Below are 19,881 nucleotides of genomic sequence, written 5' to 3' on the forward strand. Positions count from 1 at the left end.
ACCCTGAGTTTGGAGCTGGGTGGCAACCACTGCAAATCAAAACGGAGTGTGAGGTCACTGTTTCCATTGGGGTCAGTCACAGGCGCTCCCTCCACAGGACAAACACACCCTGCCGTTAACACACAGTCTGCAGTACAGATGATACCAACTGAACTCTTCCAGTCATGTGGAACAAATCATGATCCCATGTGGGTTTTCAGAAGTCACAGCACAGATGTGTCTCATGCTTAATGTCCAGTACAGACCACACGTGTTCATCACTGAAAACTTACAGATGAATAAACTCTAATTAAATGTGAGTTTAGGCTGACACTGACTAATGCAAAATGTGATTCACAGTTCTGTTTGTGGGGAAGTGTTCAGGATGAAAAATGTCTCATAACATTTGATTTCCATGGCTTTCAGGTGCCATCGAGTAGCAACAACCCCACATTTCCTTTTAGGTGAAAAGCATTGGAATGCACCTTTAGCAGCAACCTTTGAGTCATCGTGACAGTACACAGAAAGTACTTCACACCGCCTTCTCTTCTTTTAATTAAACAAAGGATAACCTTGAGTCTACCGTTGATTCTAAAGTTAATAATGAACTTGCTTAAAGCTCCTGTGAGGAGTTTTTAAATGGTGAGGAATTAGACTGAACTTAATACTGATGCCTCTTTATAACTTACAAAAGCATCAGAGAGACTATTGATTAATTCTTTATAGATGTTTTCAATGTCTCAAACTGCTGCCACAGTCTGTGTCAGACGGTCTGATTAACGGTGCGCTGCAGGAACAGACCTTTTTAATATTTTGCGACCATAAATCCATCGTCATCATTATCCCCATCATTCTTGGAGTGTCCACTTAAGGCTAGCTACAGTGTTTGCTGTCTGGTTCAAATAATGATTTGGTCCATCGCTGTTTTTATACACTGTAGTTAATGGGTTTTTTTTGTAAATCACCCGGAAAATATTAAGACAAATAGCTAGTTGCATAATTAGGGGCATGGCTGACCATTGGCGGAGCAGGGGTGCAGCTACTATGGCTCAAGCCTGTAAGTTTTCAAAAGCCTACATGTTTTTTAAATATGCAGGACTGATGTAATAATTATCCCAGTCATTTTAAAAGGAAAGACCCAAAATCTTTAGCAACTGATGATCCACTGAAAGCGGATCCGGACATTTGGATCCAGTACACCACGGTCATTTGTTTCAAGTTAGTGAATGCTTTTAATAGAGGACTGTAGGGTGTTCAAGGATTCATATTAACTCCATTTTGCAACAATATTATTCCTTGCTCTACTTCTAATACATCTAAGCCAGTCAGGCAATGTGCTGGTGTTTTTCCTCTGGCCAACCAATCACATAGTTATTCTTCTGCGTTGACCCTACGCAATGGTGGCTGACACGGACATGAGCATGTGTACTTATACGTTGATGTGTTTGTGTCGGGCTGCAATACGGCGCAAATATGCTTGAGGGCAGTGTGGATTCTATCTGGGGCAACTACCAGCTAACTGACATTGTTACTTTCGTACTCAACAGGATACGGTTACACTGTCCAGCCAACCAAACAGCTTATGTCAAGATGCTTCCTCTGATCACGATGGACTAGAGTCATGAGTCAGACAACATAGAAAGTCATAAATAAATTCAAAGTGACTTTATTGATTAAAACATTTGGCCATATCACATCTTTTAAATGGAGCTGCTCTAAGTTGAGTAAAAGAGTAAGCATGTTACCATTCTGACCAGTAGCGTAACAGGACCAGAGGAAAAGGAAAAGCATTTTAAAAACAACAAAAGTTGAGTTAAAGTTTAAATAACGAAAGAAAAGAAAAACATCTGGCAGGCATGGTGGCATAATTAGTATTCTTGCAAATGTGAGACCACTATACAGGATACAGCTGTGTTTTTAGCACCAGCATGTTGTTTTTTTCCTGCGTGATATTGAATCCTGCCAAACAAAACTTTATCAGGAACATTAACACAGTAATTTGTTTTCTCTCACACCTTCTTTCCCCTCTGCCACCCATCACAGCTATCCTTACCTCCAGCAGATGCAAGTTCACAAGGACACACATCCTCAATCCTTAATAATTTCTGTCTCTCTCTTTAAGAATCAGGGGAACAGATAGAGCAGTTGTATTCATTAAACACCTCTCTCCCATTATCACTGAAGGCATAACATGTGGTTTTATTATCATGAAAGCTAGCACAGCATGCAGCATCTTCAATGGGAGGACACGACAAACCCGCACCTTTTTATCCTCAAGGTTTTTGAACTCCAAGGTTTCCTTCTGAAACATCCATTTACCATCCAAATAACCCAGTTCATGCCCCAAATTTTAACGTTGTGCAGCAGTGTGTGTGGTGAGGCCCCCTGATAATCCAGGTGTGGTAAGACTTAAAAGGCTTCACGCTGTGCCCTAGTTAGGGAGCCACTCATGGAGAGGCAGAATCTACCTCACACCACTTCCATAAAAAGGTACAAGCAAGAATAAAAGAATGAAGGCTTTCTGTGGATGCAGACACGTAGTTCAAGCTCTGATAATTTTCTGTTTGGAGAACAAAGTCTTTCCGTTTAGGTTTCAGGGTCTGTAAAGTTTGCTCTGGTGCAATTTTGAGGCTGAAAAAAAAGTATAAACCTGAAGCACTGTTATTTTTGTCCACAAGGGGGGCAGCAACACAAGACGTTTACCTTTTTGTCATACCTTTTTATACTAATGTGGCTGTTTTTAAACTGCTTATTTCTGCATACCCTTCCAAATTAGCATTTAATATGAGTAATGTTTTGTCAACTTTCATTATGTGTCAGTTTTGGCGCCCCTCTGTGGACAAAACTGTCTCATCTCTTAACCAATTTTGTCCTGTACATCCATGGGTTGTATTTTCTGTTCAAAACCTTATCTTGATTTATTTTTACAGTGAGATGTATCACTCCAATGTCACTATCATCTGCATATAATGTTAACAAAGGCTGTTTGGGCACTATGTTGTTAATCACTGTCTGAAACCTGCCCAGCAACTCTGGTTCCACGTGTTAAAGACAATTATATATGAATGCGCAATCCTCTCTCCGGTGGTCTTGTTCCCTTTTAAAGGTACAGTGTGTAATATTTAGCGGCATAGATATGGAAAATGAAATTCCTAAGTATGTTTGAATCAGTGTTTAATCACCTGGATATAAAAGTTGTCTTGTGCTTGTTAGCTTAGAATGAGCCTTTTATATCTACATAGGAGCATGTCCCCTTCCAAGGAGGCGGCCATCTTTTACAACCATTTCTCTACAGTAGCACAGAACAGGTAAAGTTTAGAGAGTGGCCATGCAGAATGCACCAGTCAGAAGACAAAGACGAAGAGAGTGGTTGTCGTGCATGAAATAATTTGTATTGATAGACGTTTTTGACGGAGAAACTCGATTGGTGTATTATCAGATTGTATCATCAAGTTCAATGCGTGTTTGGTTTGCGAAAGAGGTGTGGCGTCAGTCCTTAGGCTCCACCAACCAGAGCGCTTCTGCCCATTCCTTGGCTCCACCAGTGCAATATGTCAGCACTCATCAAAGCCGTATTTTGGCTTCACAACAATGGAAGGAGCATGAAAATGCGGTGTTCATATTAATAATATTAATCAATGAGTGGAGCCATTCATCATAATTTATAGTGTCAAAAATATCACCAATTCATCTCAATGTGCCAATAAGGGTCAGTGTGTGAGTGAATACATTTGGAACTCTCTTTGGATAAACTTTTGGTTAAGTTTGACTCAAAAATTTGTGATTAATAGAAACACTCATGGAGGCCTAAATAGAGATTTTTAAATTAGCGGTGTTGTACCATCCAGTTCTTATAAACAACCCTACTGGAGAGGATTAACTGCTCCAAAGGAGCGATGCAACATTGGCTGCGGTCGCCCATGAGACAGGAGAAAAACATACAGATATTTCCCCTTAAATTAAGAGAGAGTGCACAGTCACAGTCAAGCACCACCGATTTCACAAATGAATTTTACTTTAAAACTCTCCCTCCAAGGCACCAGGATACACAACAAAGATAAATATAAATATAAATATCACGCAAAGGGACACACAATGCAAGCAGTTTTTTAGGTCACTTTTTGTTACTGCTGTCAGCAGAGACTTCCACAGCAACAGCCACTGGCGTAATAATTTAACATCACTATTTCATCCTCGATTTGGGATCCTCACGCTGCTTTCTTTCAAAGAGCATTCACAGACACTTTCATGTACAAAAAACTGACACATAATTTTAGCTCAAGCGTTGAAGTGTACAGCCATGATTGCCCTAACACAAACACACTCACACACACACACACACACACATACATCACATCAGTACAACAGAGCCGACACCAAGCACAGGAAGCAATTGTCTTTGAGGATGTGAAAACAAATTAGCTCATTCAGTGTTGGAAACTCTCTCCGTCTGAGGAGAGCAGCACTATGGTGGTGTTGGAGCGTGTGCATCCTCCCTCCATCAATTCGCTGCCATTTTCACACAGAGCTGTGTTAGAGGAATAAGATAATCTCTCGTTCACTGGCGTTTGATACTTGCATTAACAAGTCATCTTTCTGAAAAGGGCAGCCACAGAGAATCATGGCTTTTTAGTGTTCGCTGCTCACGGCTGATTACGCAGCTGATGAATAGTTTTCCCCTCTATCAGTAAGCTGCTCTTTATGTATCGCTGCTGCTTGTGTATCAAGTATGAACAATATACTGCTTCACAGAGAACTGACCTGTGATATATAATAACTGGATCAAAGCTGTGCATGGATTAAAAAGTAAAGCTGCTTGTGTGATGCAGACCTAAGGTTGGCGCATTATTGCTCAGAGTGCTCCAACTTTCTCACCAACAGGTCAGTGTATATAAAATTATGACACAGATTGGGTATTTGCCCAGGTAACCTATACAGAGTTTGAAATGGCTTTCTGTTGTATTTCTGTATAGATAATCAAGAAACATTGTGGAAGGTGTCCGACAAGGGCAGACAATCTGCTACAGCCTGACCATTCTTCATCATGAGTAATGTGCTGTAGGTGCAGAGGTGTTGCAACAGGTCACAATGTTAAAAAATGCTCTGCAAAAAGCCAGAACAAGTCAATCAATCAATCAACCTTTTTTAATATAGCGCCAATTCACAACAAACGTTATCTCAAGATGCTTTTACAAACAGAGCAGGTCTAGACGGTTCTCTGTTAAAAATTATTAACAAAGACCCAACATCAAGGCAGGATAAGATCCAGTCCCCTCTTACAGCCAGGACCCAGTCTGATCTCATCTTAATCCAACATGAGCAGAGCACTTTGCAGCATTTAGCAAGTTACAGCTGCAAGGAAAAACATCCTTTAGCAGGCAGAAAACTCAAGCAGGACCAGACTCATGTTAGACAGCCATCTGTCTTGACCGAGTTTGGGTTGAAAAGAGGGATAGAGGAAGATGAAGAGAGAGAGATGATAGTGAGTGAATAAGTGCAAATGCAACCTCCCAGATTGGTGGTCTATCAAAGTTGCAGGATTACTAGTCCCTCCCTCTGCTCTGTCATGTGAGTTTGCTTCATTCTCTGGTGCATCTCCTCCTCAGTGCATTGTTTGTACAAAGCACAGCAAACAATTTTGAAGTTTAAAGACAGCATTTAACTTTATAACTGATGAGCTGAAACTATAAAGTTGTTGGCCCATGTGAGTGTGGAATAAGCTTGAACTTGTAATTGTTCATTTTGTCCCTCCTCCCTATGTGTTTATTTGTACCTCAGCCAGTTTGACAGCTGCTACATCTCCATCCAGTTTATTATTTATTTGTTCCAGCATTAGCTGTTGCCCAGGTAGCAGCTGTTCCTTCTGAAGCTCACAAACCATTAAAATTACTGCAAATTGTAGATAAACAGACTTCAAATGACTCAAAGACAACAAACAGCATTATTGTTAGTGGTTAACAATGTGAATTCAGCTGCACAATAACCTTCAAAGCACTGCTTTCCTTTCATTTTAAATGAAAATGTGACTTTTGAATGCTTTCATGTAGTTCATTACATTTTTACTGTAAACACTTTTTTTCACATGATCGATCAATGACAGTTAAAGCGACAGAGACTGACAGAAGCCAGAGGTGAAAAATACCCCTGATGTGAGTTGATTAGCCTGAGTTTTATTGAGACAAACCGCATAGAGTGGATTGTGTTAAGCAGGGTTTTTTTTCCCACTGTTGCTTGGCGATAGTGTCTTATTTTCTCATCCTCCATCCTCTGACTGACAAGCTGTTCAGTGTTCCCCCTGAGGAGACCCGTTCTGCTCCGTGTCAGCATCGGGGCAGATGAATTATTTGTCTCCTCCTTCCATTAGCAAGGTAGGGATAATGAGACATGGCAACCGAGAGTTCAACACAGTGGCACGGACATCGCCTTGAATCAGGAGGACTGTTAATCATCATGAGGCACATTTCCGAAAACGGCTGTCATTCCTCTCACTCTCCTGATTTGTATGGATGGAGAGCTATAAATGACTTTTAAATGCCTCTTTAAGCCCATTAATGCTAACCGGAGCATCAAAGGCGGGTGTTTCTTTCTCTTTCAGATCATTGCAACTACATAGTTTTATTTTGAACTGTAAAAGCTATCTTCTACCCGAAGAAAAATCCAAAAGGAACATATTTTCAGCTGCAAACCAGCTGGTAAATGACATAAAGATGCAATATGTTGAGTATTACTTATGCAAATGAGATTAGGTGGTGCTGAATGATGGGTAGACACGCCTGACATATTTGTGTTCACAGTTTTCTCATTTATTAGCCGTGAAAACATCAAGTAGAACTAATTTAAAGGTATTTAGCACCAACATGCTGTCAGCAGAGAAGCTAAACTGGGATTTATAGACTTAGTAGCATTTATTTCCAAGAATAAAGGTGTCAAATCATTTGTTGTCGTTTTAAACCTTTGTTTTTCCGCACATCTTCAGCCACTATCTAACCAGAAATACTGTTCCTCAATATTTCTTCTTTTACCCTTTTACTCTCTACCAGTTTGGCTAACACGTTTTTCTTCCTGTAACCATCAAACTCTGGCATTCACACTCTTCCTGCTAAATAAATCTTTTAGCACTGTCTGTTTGTGGTGTACACAGCCAGGTGTGGGCACTGGGAATTGAATCAGCTAACTTCACATGCCATTAAGTGAAGAAGGTGAGAAACAAATCCACCTGCCTCGTTGTTTCTAACACAATATGCACTCCATCAAACAAGTCCAGTCGGGGCACAATTTAGACGGTAGAGGACACATCACGTGCAAATCAAGATTGATACTGCCGGGTTGTTTCCACTGTTAGCGGTTGATTGCCAATGTATCTTGCGAGAAATCCAATGTAGCTGCTGCAAAGTGTTCAATTTCATGCACTAATCCTGCTTTGCATACAGTCTGCATCCAGTTTTCTCTTGAACTGCTGGTGTTTCTCTGCAGAATTGAAGATTCCAGCCACCTGCACCACATTAGACTGATCATTTTCTCTTACTTTATGCTTGTCCCTAACTATTTCCTTTAACCCAGAGAGAGTCAGAGTGTTACAAATTACATAAGGAAAAATTCTGACATCTTTATCCCTTTAATCAAGTATAGCTTAAACAGTTTTCTGGGCCATACACATGTCAGTAAATTAAAAAAAAAAAGGCTTTTCTTTTATTGCTATGCCGAGGCACCTGAAAAGACCTGTTCTTCCAAATTTACCTCCACTTTTATATCTGCTGTCCTTGAAGAAGAGAGTCGTCATGCAATGTGAGGTGGGTGATTTTGTTCTGCAACTATTAAGAATTCTACACAAGACTACCTCAGCTGGATTTGAGTCTATTTTGTGTTTTGCATTCAGCCGGTAATCCTCATATGACTCTAGATGACAACTCATTTTGATCTAACCACATACCAATAGATTTTTTACTCATTCTGGATTCTCCTTGCTGCAGAGATCACAATCTAGTGTGATGCCCCTTAGTCATTGACTGAACTGAGTTCATGGTCCCGAAAAGCCTTTGTTTCATTTCACTTATTCATTAAAACAACTGACGATTCCCCTCTGACAACAACGAGGGCTCTTGTCCTCTTGCTTTTAGTCGACTGAATTCACTTGTCACTACAGACAGCCAGACAAAAGCCATTAATATTAAATGTTTCTGAAGAGAATGAAGTTGATTTTCAGTGACTGTGCTGTGAAGTTTTTAAGTCCCTACTTTGCCTGTGTTTAGAAGCTAAAGCAGGGTCAAGGAGAGATGTTGGTGAAAAACAGGTGATGAAGTAGCGTAGCATGGTCAGCCAAATTAACAAATGCATTTTAGTCTTAAACTTTCATCACGTGTGTTTTCAACTTCATTGACTAGAATACTTTCTAAACTGTGCTGTTATTCTTGTGACAGAGCAGTAATCTTCACAGCTACTTCCAACACCCACATGGCTTGTAGTTAAAAGTGATTCACATACTGTATGTTGGAATGACATTTAGTAGCCATAATTTATCACGTTGGGGAGCCTGTTTGGCCTCGCAGTTAAATTGAGTGCCCAATGTACAGAAGCTACAGTCCTCAAGGTGGGTAGTCTGGGTTCAAATTCAGCCGCATGTAAGTCCCAACTCTCTCTTACCAGTTTCTTACTCCACTTATCCTATCATCTCAATAAAGGCATAGAAAAGGAAAATCTGACAGTTTGGTGAAATAAAAATATTTCTGCTTTTAGATAAGAATTGGATAAAGGACTCGTACCAATTTCTTGTCAGGAGGCTTGGGACGAAGCTGACACCAGTGTTCAGAACACACTGGTTAACCAGCTAGCCTGGCTGTCTTAAAATGAAAGTTGTGTTCCAGTGTCTAATGCTCACTTGTTAGTGTGTCTTTTAGATTCACTAAACAAAATACTCAAGTTAACAAACCACAGTTTATAATTTTATTTAGGCTCATGTCTCAGATATTTAGCTTTAATCAATTAAAAAAGAACAATGTGTTAATTGGTACGTTTTGGTTGGCTGATTTTGTAACACTCAGATAGAGCCATGCTAGCTGCTTCCACTCTTCTTGCGAAGCTATGTCGTTTCTAGCTCTTTACTAGAGCTGCCTGTAAATTACACAGACACAAATAGTATTGATCTCGTCATCATCTCTTGGCAGGAAAGCTAAAAAGCCCATATTCTAACATTTCTGACTTGTTTGTTAAAAAATGGATGCCATGTGCATAATATGCAGAATGCAAATTTTTTTTTAAATGGTTGGAATGCTTTGGGACTACTGGCCCCCGTCCTCTCCCGCTACAAAGGGTTCACTGTTGGAATAGGACCAAGGTGCCATGTCCACTAACAAGCGCTCTCAGTTGAAAGCAGTTCAACTTTTGGAACACCCCCGTGCTCATCAATGCTCATCAATGTCACTTTTTGATCGCCGACCAATCAGAATCGAGAAGGGGTGGGACTTCTGATATCAACTTAGTCAACAACAATGTCGGAGGTCTGTTCGTAGCAAAACAGTTGTCACACTCATTTTTTGGAGGTACAATTTCCAAGTTTAGAGCTGCTTCTACTGCTAAGGCATGATTCCTGTGAATAGTTTTTACAGTCTCTTGGTGAAATGTCATTGAATGAAATCAAGTTGGAAGCATACAGAGCATTTTAAAACAGACCCAACAGCTTAGGGAAGCGGAAGTGCTGCAGGCTGTTATACCTTTAAATAGAAAACTTTACTGAATGTATCCAATACATTTTGCTGACAGTGTTTCTCATGGAGCCTGCATCTTTACTGTATGAGTTAAATGGACCAAAGCAGGATCATATTGAGCAGCAGTATGTCATCACTGTTGTGTCTCTTAGTTTTGGTATGGTGTGCTCCATTAATACTTTGTAAACAGTTTTCCCTGCCTCATTAATAACCTCAATATGAGCGCTAACACTTAGAATGAATTTGGGATTTATTATTGGGAGAGCCACCACTCTCATTATATCTAATCCACTTGTCTCACACTCCCAAATAGATCAGCTTCCTGCTGAGGTTCAGAGGGACTGAGTTTTGTGACAAACACTTGTTCTTGAAAATAAATGTATTCCCCTCAAGCTTAATGAGAACAAGATGTCATGGCATTAGTCAACTAAAATATGAGCTTTTTCCTACAATCAGCTCCTTTCAGTTTCTTGCAAATAAGCAATTTTCCTGTGAAAACATTTCCCTTCTCCTTATTTTCTCCAATTAGTGGGATAAGAAGATAAGTGTTTCACAGAGAGGAACTGAGCTCTGCAGTGCTGTTTGCAGTCTACAGTCAGGCTGATATTTTCCTCTTTGCACAGCTCTCAAATTTAACTTTGATTCCCGTAATTTCCCAAAGTGTAAAGCAGCCCTGTGGAACAACTTCTAGCATTACACTTGATCATTTTCTAGTATTGATATAAAAACATTTGTGGGTTTATACCCCTCACAGACTTCAGGAAGAATATTGAAAGGGACTTTTCTCTATATCTGGCTCTATTTTTACCTTGTTTGTGCTGCTTACCATGTATTTATTTAAGTTATAAATCCAGGGCTGTGTGGATTTGGTTCACGGCTAATGCCACAATTCTATATTTCTCTACTACCTGGATGTAAACAGGCACAGATTACAGATGGTATCTCTTGCAGTACTGTGCAGTTTGGCAGTATTTTTTATCAGGAAACCAGAGATAAAGTTGTTTATAGACTTTGTCAGGTTGCACTTGACCAGAGCAATGTGTAACCATCACAGGGCTGTGGATATTAACATGCAGGGGGGAACAAAGGCTGGTTGTGCTAGTACTGTTAATGTCAGCCAAATGCCCAAATAGTTTGAAATAGTTTGCCTGCAGACTCTGTGATCCCGAGTTCAGCTGTTTTAAACGAATTGTGACTGCTTTCAACAATTTTGACTGCTTTCTGAGTGTTTTCATATTCTTAGTTAATGAGGTTAGTTGGAAATTACATTTTCTTTTCAAAGACTAAGAAATCAGTTGCTTCAAACATTGCTATTTGCTCCATTTCAAGATCTAATTCCATGATATGATAGTAAAGCACAAACAAGCCCATTAAGTTCTGCAGCTCCGTGCAGTGTACTCCAGTTTTGCACTTTATCGTGACTGAGATGAGCTGAGAGCTGCGCTGTGCACTCTCATCCTGACAGTGCAAAATTATATCCACATAGCCGACATGATGAGTTGGATGGAAAAGGAAAGTCCTTACCATTTTATTGTGGAGATGAGTCATGACAGATGTGACACAAATTTCACAATTTATACCCTGTCTACTTCTTGGAATGAAAAAGCAGCAAGCTCAGATGAGAAATAAAACACCCTCCCGCTGTGCTGTTGTGTATGTCCAGGGTTGAGCCACAGACAGCCAGACTGATTTAACCCTTGATTACTATAAAAACAGTCATGTCAGAGTGATAAAATAATAGAATTAATGAACAGATATCTCATTCTTAGGTCATCCAGATGTCAAACTGTTGTCTTGATCATTGAAAAGTTTGAGTGTGACATGGCTTATAAAAACTCTGGCGCAGGTTCCACCAGCTCTCAGTAGACTGAAACAATTTCACTCTAACTGCGCTGGGCTGTAAGCGCCAGTGTAGGTGAATTAGGTATTATGTGCCATGAGGTTTGTTTGCATAGAAAGGAGTATATTTTATTCTGGATGGATGCTAAACACCTCATTTCAATGTATGCAAACAACACAGGCACACAGTAAAGTAATTTGCTTTGCAGAGCTGTTTGTGGAGCATTTAACCCTTTGTGCGTGGGATTTGGGATTCAGACTGTCGTTTTAGCTCATTTGCACATTCAGTTTTAATGGGTACAATAGCTGCACCATCCTTTTGTGAATCAGGTCCTCATTTTGAATGTTCTTAATCCGTTCATGATCTCCAGTTCCCTTTGTCAGTGATTAGTGAACAATTGAAACCACACTCCAGTCAGCCTGGAGGCAACATTCAAAATATGTCCTATAGTTATACTTCAAAACATCTCAGATACCCAATACAGGTGTTCATTAGTGGCTGTTCTGTGAAAGTTATAATCCTAAACAAATTAGCTGGTTGATTTGGTGGTTAGTATCAGCAATAAAGATATTATTAAGAGTTAAAAACAGTGTTTACAGAAAATATCCAACTATGTCACTATCTTGCAAAAGCAATAACAGCATACTTTTTCATCCTCACCCAAAGATTCAGATTCAAGATTAAGATATTAAATGTATATATGTTTAAAATGAAGCCTATAAAAACGATCACGGATATTGTCTCACAAGTGCAGCAAGATCGCCTTTGTTCACATATAATCTCCAATCTCAAGTGTAACCTTTAAAGAGAGCAGACAGAGGATGAATGACACTCTACATGAGCCCCTCTTCTCAGCCTCTTCTTTGTGTGGCGAAGGTGAACTTTTGTGCCATGCATATAAATACCTGCAGTAGCCTAACGGCGATGCATCTATTCAAACCCCAAAATGGACGGATAGATGTTCTCCTCCGGGAGGACATTTAATAGCTGCAACAGCACAATGAATGGCTAAAATAAAGAGGAAGCAATTTCAAATACACCCCCTGGAAAATGACATTTGGATCTTTAGAAAATGACATTCATGAAAAAAAAAATTCTGCACAATTAGAAAGCACTCTTTAGATACTCTGTTCATTCAACTTGAGATAATTAAACGCCTTGTTTGAAATTACAGAAAGAAGTAGACAATGAAAGATTGACAGGTGGAGAGTTTGAAAAGAGGAAAAAATGGGCTGATGTGAATTTTGGTTGCATTGTTACTTGTCAGGTTTGCTTTAGCGTCAGTGGAAATAATGACCATGCTGCTGCATGGCCTGAGTGTTTAACAGTCAGGGCTGCTGAAATAAAGAGCTTTTCTTGAAAATGAGTTTTATTGCAATACGAGAACCAAAATCTGACGAGATGAGAAACCTGTGTTTTTAAAAATGAGTATGCCTGTTTGAGGAATCTGAGGAGATCTGATTCTGTAAAGATAAAATTACTTTGGAAACTGAGGCGCAAAGTAAACTTTTTTCATCTTCAACTTTCTTTGTTTTTCCGAGAAAAAAAGACAACCAATCCCTCACAAACCTCCTGCATTTTAAACAATAACCGATCTTTCCAAATTACTTTTTAAGTGGCGGGGAGCGATTCCAATTGAGGATTCAAACACAAGGCATGCAGTTCAATACAACCATTATATTGGATGTTGCTGAGATCAATAATTAATATACGCCAAAGTTTAATTCACAGCAGAACTAATATCCAGGCAGCTCAGGCATTTTGCCTTTATTGATAGGACAGCTGAAGAGAGACAGGAAATGTGGGGAGCAGAGAGTGGGGGAAGACATGCAGCGAATGGTTGTGTCCGGAAGTCGAACCAGTGTCTGCAGCAACAAGGACTATAGCCTCTGTACATGTAGAACCGGCTGTGTCATTAATGTTCTTGTACACATTTTTGGCAATGCACCATGCTTCTTACCACAGGATACCTCTAAAAGGCACACTAGAGAGCTCGGGCTGTATGCAACTACCATATCGTCAGGATGTAAACAAGAAACAGGGCAGAACTGGTGGAGGTTACCATTAAGTTAACTCTGGGTCTCTGTGGCCCAGAGTGACAAACTCCTTAGATAGCCCAGGTGACTGAAGACTGGTGCCCCACTCAGCTTTTCCAGTGTTTCCCTGGACAAGTCCCAGACTTATTTCCATTTTTTTGCAGGTTTTAATGTTAACTTTTCCCAGCTGACAGCTCATGCTCCAGGCCCGATCACTTCAGCATCTTGACGGTCTGAATCTGAATTTTTAAAGAAGTAAGCACCAACGCACCATCATAATCAAGAGCTCAACAGTGGGTAGCTAAAAGCACTGCCAGAGGCTAACTGAGATCTGACCTAAGCGACACCAAGCAGTGGATACTTTGCTGTGTCAATTAAAGTTGTGCAGGTTTTACTAACATGTTTATAAGCTTGTGTGTTTGCAAAGTAGACATAAGGACATAATTGTTTTTATATGGTCTAACAGATAAATTCAGTACCTGGTCTTCTTCTCTGTATCATCAGTAATAAAGCTGTATCACTCAGCTTATCCTCCAGGCCTGGAGCATTCCTGTTAAAAAGTCTGGATTTGCTGCATTTTTCATTTGCAGTGAATTTCCATCTAGTGATTGTTTAAACACATGGCATGTGTTTTTATTTGCATTGTTTGGGCATTTGCAGCACATATTTCTGAAAGAAGATCACTGTAGATCCTCTGTCCTAGTCTGCCAATGAATCACTCAGACACAGGGAACATGTGGGGACCATCATGTGCCTGCATACACATAATCAAAAGCAAGTCCATCCCTGGCCTAAGAAGGGGAGGTTATTTTTTAGATTTTAACACTGAAACAACTTGGAAACCGTTATAATTGAAACTCATAATGTTGTGCTGAATATTTTTCCTACAACATTTTTCAGATTTGTATTCATCTAAAAACAGCAGCAGCATCATAAAAAAGCCTTTCCTTTTTTAAAACGTGGAGGTGTTCCAGGCTGAATGGTGTAATATTTGGAGCTGACTCCCAGCATTAGCAAACCACAGAGCTCCTGCCATGTATGACTCTTTGAAATTACATCACCACCACAGCTTTCTTGTTTTCTTGCTTAAATCACAATAACTGATGTTGAGCACAGAAACAAACTATGTAAGTTTGGTCCTTGAATGTAAAACAGTAAGTTCTTCTTATATAAGCCATAGAAGCTCAACATAGACTACTTGAAACCACATTATCACCATGGTGACAATAGAGAGCTGGAGAATATCTGCACTCCAGTATAATGCGTTTTTTCCTGGATGTGGAAGAATAAAAAGTGATCACTCAATGCCACACAGGGAACTATAGAACCCCAGCATGTGGCCACAACCTGTGAACCTTAGCCTTGTTTGAATGAGTTACTGGTTCTTATTCAAGGGTGGAAGATCTAGTGCTGAGGGAGGATGTCTTCCACCAAATTGCTGAACAAAAAGTCAATTATCACAGCGGTTTGGTTTCCGGTTTGTGAGAACTCAAAGGGAAAAAAACTGTGAAGACATAAATCAGGCAGCAGTTGATCTCCTGTGACCTCTGTGTGTGTGATCAGACCATTTAAGAGTTATCTGTTGCCTACCAGCAGTCCAAAAGATGTATTATCATTTGTCAACATGTCTGCAGTAACTGGACATTATTTGACCCTTATTTTCATGGTTAAAATTTTAAGCATGCGGCCAGAATTGTTATTGAGAATTGCCAGGGACCTTACGTTACATTACATTACACTACTGTTACGTTACGCTACTATCAAGACACTTAACACAATACTCCAGATTAAGAGTGATAATTGAGATGCAATATTTTAAAATTGGTCTACTTTTGGGAGAGTCCTCATCATAAGAGTGTTTCAGATGAATAGGTATAGACTCTGTACAGTCAAATTAAAAACAAGGAAGTTCAAATTTGTTGGTCCCCAGACCTTCTATTTTTGTTGCTGCTGTATTGAAACATGTATCAATATGCTTGATTTTTACTCGTATTATATCAAAGTTTAAAAATGTTGGTATTGTGACAATGATATGTTCTAAAAAGAAAATCAATTTAGGGTATAATAGTGATGATATATATACCCAGCAAGGTGTATTTTCAGCTCCACTTTCACATTTTCAGGAAATGATGTAGATTATTACAATATATCAAAATAAGCACTGTATATTGCAATATGTATCGTAGGTATGCAATGATTTCCTGAATTTCACAATCATAAAAGTGTCTTGATACGGTCATGGACCTTTGACGGTGAGAAATGATAGGTCTTGCGCAAAAAGTAATTTTTTTGCATCCACAGTGGAGTGGAGCAGAGGGAAGTGGGAATGACAGAAAGCATCATCCTTTCCACTCTGCTGGCTGCCTCTGATGTAGCACAGTGAAAGGGGCAGATGTTGGAGTTAGTGACAAGGGACGACCGAGGGACAATTTATTTGTCTTTTTTTTAATTATTGCAATAAACATGGTACCATGGACTCGTTATTGTTATATTGTATCTTGAGATTTTGATATTGTTACATGTTTCGTATATCGTAATATGTATTGTGATAAATATTGGGACAGTAGACCCTTGTCAATACATGATCCTTGTTGTCACGAGAAAGCAAGTTTTGTATCCTGAAATCTAAATCTGAAGAAAGCAACAGAAATTAACTTGTGGTCATGGGGAAATCAGAGTATTGATGCATGTCTGTTTTGGGCTATTACACCTTGCTGCATGTTTTTTTTTTTTTTTCTTGCTTTACATTTTACACCCTGACATCTTTGGAGGAAAAAATACTTTGAACTATAGTTCTGATTGTTATTACCTTGGATGTGCTGTTTTTTCTCTTTCCCTGCTACTTTTTTTTCGATTGTATTTTAACATGTTCTTAGGAAGCAGTATATATATATTTGATTTAACATTGTGTCTTACTTTGGCTCTGATAATCATGAAAGGATATTTCTTTAATAGTTCCACGCCTACTCCTTGAGAAAAGTCATGTTTGTTTGACTGCTCTCCACCCAGACCTCCTCCTGGCACTGAACTTCATGCCCTTTTTTATGTCTTTTTCACTTGTGCAAGGGCTGTCCCATCAAATCAAAACATGATTACTCTCACTGCACTGACAAGAAGGAAGAAAAGGGCCCTTCCTCATATCTATTTCCATACTGCCACTAGAGACTGATAACTACCTTTTAAAAAAACATCTATATTGGCCGTCTGTTCTTAAGATTCAGAAAAGCTTTCTGCAGAAACCAGGACATCAGAGAGACACAACCACTGACTGAAGAGAAATCAGCTGTCACATGCTAAGTGCTATGACCGAGGAGTTTAATCCATCTAAATGTCCCCCTTCATCCTCATTTTCATGGAGCCACAGCAACCTTGAGCCTGGAAAATATATATATTAAAAATCAAATGTGGATTTGTGAATTGTGGATGTCTGTAGATAGGAGTCTTTGCGAAAGCGTCAAAAGCAGCTTAACAAAGAGAATGTCAGGGGTGCATTAAACATTTAAAGACTTTTCTTCTTGTGACCTTCCCGTTTTGTTTCGTTGCCACTGTGCTGCTGTGAGATTTATGCCTTTATCTGAAACCACTCTACATGAATGATAAGCCAAACACCCCCTCCACCACCGCGGCACCACAGAGAGAAAATGCCGGCAGAATGCTTTAAGTGAAAAATTGAACTCTATTTTGCCCTCTATCACAGCAAGTTTGTGCTCTCGTCATCACTAAGAGAAACAGACACCCAAACACCAACAGAAAGACGACAAAAAAATCCCTGTTGACCTTTCACAAATGGCATCTGAGACTAAATACTTGCATAAATGCATGCGCAAGAGCTCTCTGATGAATGCCAAAATGTGAGATGTTGGGTAATTTTATTTTCGCAGACCTCAGGGGAGAAGCCAAATGGAGGTGTGTGTAATGCACTTTGTCTCTGACCTTGACAGCCGTAATATAACCTCACATATCATTTTGAAACAGAGTGAAAGTGCGCAGTGATCTCGCCCTTTTATCCAATTAATCACAGACACCCTGACTGAAGCCACCTCTGAGCAGAGCCACTGTGTTTTACTGTCGATCCATAGAGGAGTAAAATAATTCAAGAAGATGATGTTTACAGTTAACTGACACTTCATAACCACAGAGCAGGAGTCTCATCTGTCCATCACTATGCTGGGGTTTATCACAGAGCTGACAACACACCAAACTCTGTGTTAGGAATGATAGCAGTATATGTAATAAAGCTTTACAGTGCTTTTCTAAACCTCAGACAGGTACACAGCAGCACACATAACAACAAATATACACTTGGTTTAAAGTCTCAAAATAAGCACCATGACAGTCTGAAAGATCAGACCCAAAAACTGAGTTACAGCATTTGACTTTATTTTTTGGAGGATGGTGATTTGTGTCCACAACTCATTTCCTACTGGAGATCAAGAAATGATAAGAAAGTTATGGCACTTTTCTTTCCTTTAAAAATATGACTAAATGCATGATACACACTCAATCCAGGGTTGTTAGAGTACATCAAAAAGTTAAATGAAATTTCCTCTCTGGTACCCAAACCGAAGTCAGCACTACATCTTTACTAAATGAAACCTATTTAATATGATTAACGAAGTGCAATATAACAAGAACTGAAACAAATAATGACTCTGAGTGAAAAAACAACTACAGAACAATGAACTAAAACCATCTTTTTCAATTCTTACTAACAAATAAGCAAATAAACCAAACATTACTAACTTTAAGGCTGAGCGATGTGGCCCAAAATTAAAATGTCAGATTTTTTCACATCAAATTCAATTTAGGACTACAATAATTTAGATTTTTTTTTTCCTTCTTAAAAAAAAAAAAGAAGTGTCTAGAGGCAAACCAATCCGACTGACATACACCCCTTTGACCCACCCACATCCAGCCACTCAGGACACTACCTGCAGACCTACAGACAAAGATCCACACTCATGACAGACCACACACTTTCACACAAACACATGAATCATGACGATGATCACGGAGCCACAGAACAAAAGAGAAAATGTACATAAATTCAATAATTACAGATAAATACCGCCATGGTAGCAACAACAACAACTATGTAAAAATAACACAGTTAATTAATAAATAAATAAAAACTCAGGCTTTTTGTTCTGATAAAATGTTTGCCTCTAGCTTGTGACATTTCAAAGTTTTATCTTGACTAAATGTTCTGAATGAAGCCTGGGATATTTCAAAAAGGCAATTTAGCTTTAAACTTGAGATGATATGATAGATGACAAAATTGCATAAAATCAAAAACTCACTCATCAGTCTGTGCCAGTTTAGTCTGTCTACTGCTGCTTTAGCTCTGATGAACAAGTTAGCATGCTCACAGGCTAAACTAAGATATACTGTAGATAGTGTATGTGTTGGACCGTGCCCCTACTATGCACTAAGTTTGTTTTTTTAACTTTTGAAATAATACAAACAAAAAAGAATTAGCATCAAAGCCAGTATAATCCTTATTGATCAGGAACCATAGCCTGTTCTATTCTACATCTTTTTTGGTTCTGAGGTGAATATTCATGTCCGTGCTGAGATCACAGGCTGTGCCTTTAAAGTGCATATCAGTGAGACCATTGTGTTTTATTTGGAAACGTCATTGATGATTAAGAACAGTCTTTGCTTTGGTGTCTTTCAGATCAGTTTGTCAAAGAGGTTTTTTCCTCATGAGTCCTGCCAAAGATGCCACACGCCCAGTTTCCTGTTCGTCCAGCAGTCTTTACCGAGAAAACCCACACGGCCACAGGGCGTCTCCATGAATCAACAACCGTACCGTCAAAGCTTCCATCACACTGGCTCAGGTTGAATCATCTCGGGTTATAAAAGCAGAGAAGTGGACAAGTGTTGCAGATTAGTACTGAGAAACTGTATTCAAAAATAAACTTTGAAAAACACCTCAGTGACATTTTCCACACCCCAGGAAACGTCCTCCTGCTGCGATGAAGCCTTTTTTCTTTGTTTTTTATCTTTCAGCTTCTGTGTTGGAGCTCGCCATATTTTGCTTGTAAATATAAAATTGCTGTAATTTATTTTTCATTTAATAAAAAGCCCGAAGAGTGCCTTCAAAAACACTTTGCACAATCCCACTTCTGAACTACAGACACAGATGAAGCTTTCCATACTGTGCCGATTCTACAAGGACGCTTTTGTAATGATGTAATATTTCCAGCTGCTTCTCATTAATGTTAGGTAGAATCAAATGATTTCTTCTCTAAGTACACTTCACTGTAGTGAAAGAGCTTTGCCCCTCTGCACTTCATTTAAAGTGAAAACATTCATATCTGTG

General features: G+C 39.3%; 1 long non-coding RNA gene across 1 annotated transcript in view; it reads left to right on the forward strand.

Moving 5' to 3' along the window:
- Positions 1 to 19,666, forward strand: part of LOC117817337 — a 103,310-nt gene extending 83,644 nt beyond the window's left edge. The window contains exon 2 of the long non-coding RNA XR_004632125.1: positions 19,234 to 19,666. This is a non-coding gene — a long non-coding RNA (uncharacterized LOC117817337). The remainder of the gene's footprint in view (positions 1 to 19,233) is intronic.
- Positions 19,667 to 19,881: the final 215 nt, after the last annotated feature.

This window comes from Notolabrus celidotus, chromosome 8 (genome assembly GCF_009762535.1).
Source record: "Notolabrus celidotus isolate fNotCel1 chromosome 8, fNotCel1.pri, whole genome shotgun sequence".
In the NCBI taxonomy this organism is placed as follows: Eukaryota; Metazoa; Chordata; class Actinopteri; order Labriformes; family Labridae; genus Notolabrus; species Notolabrus celidotus.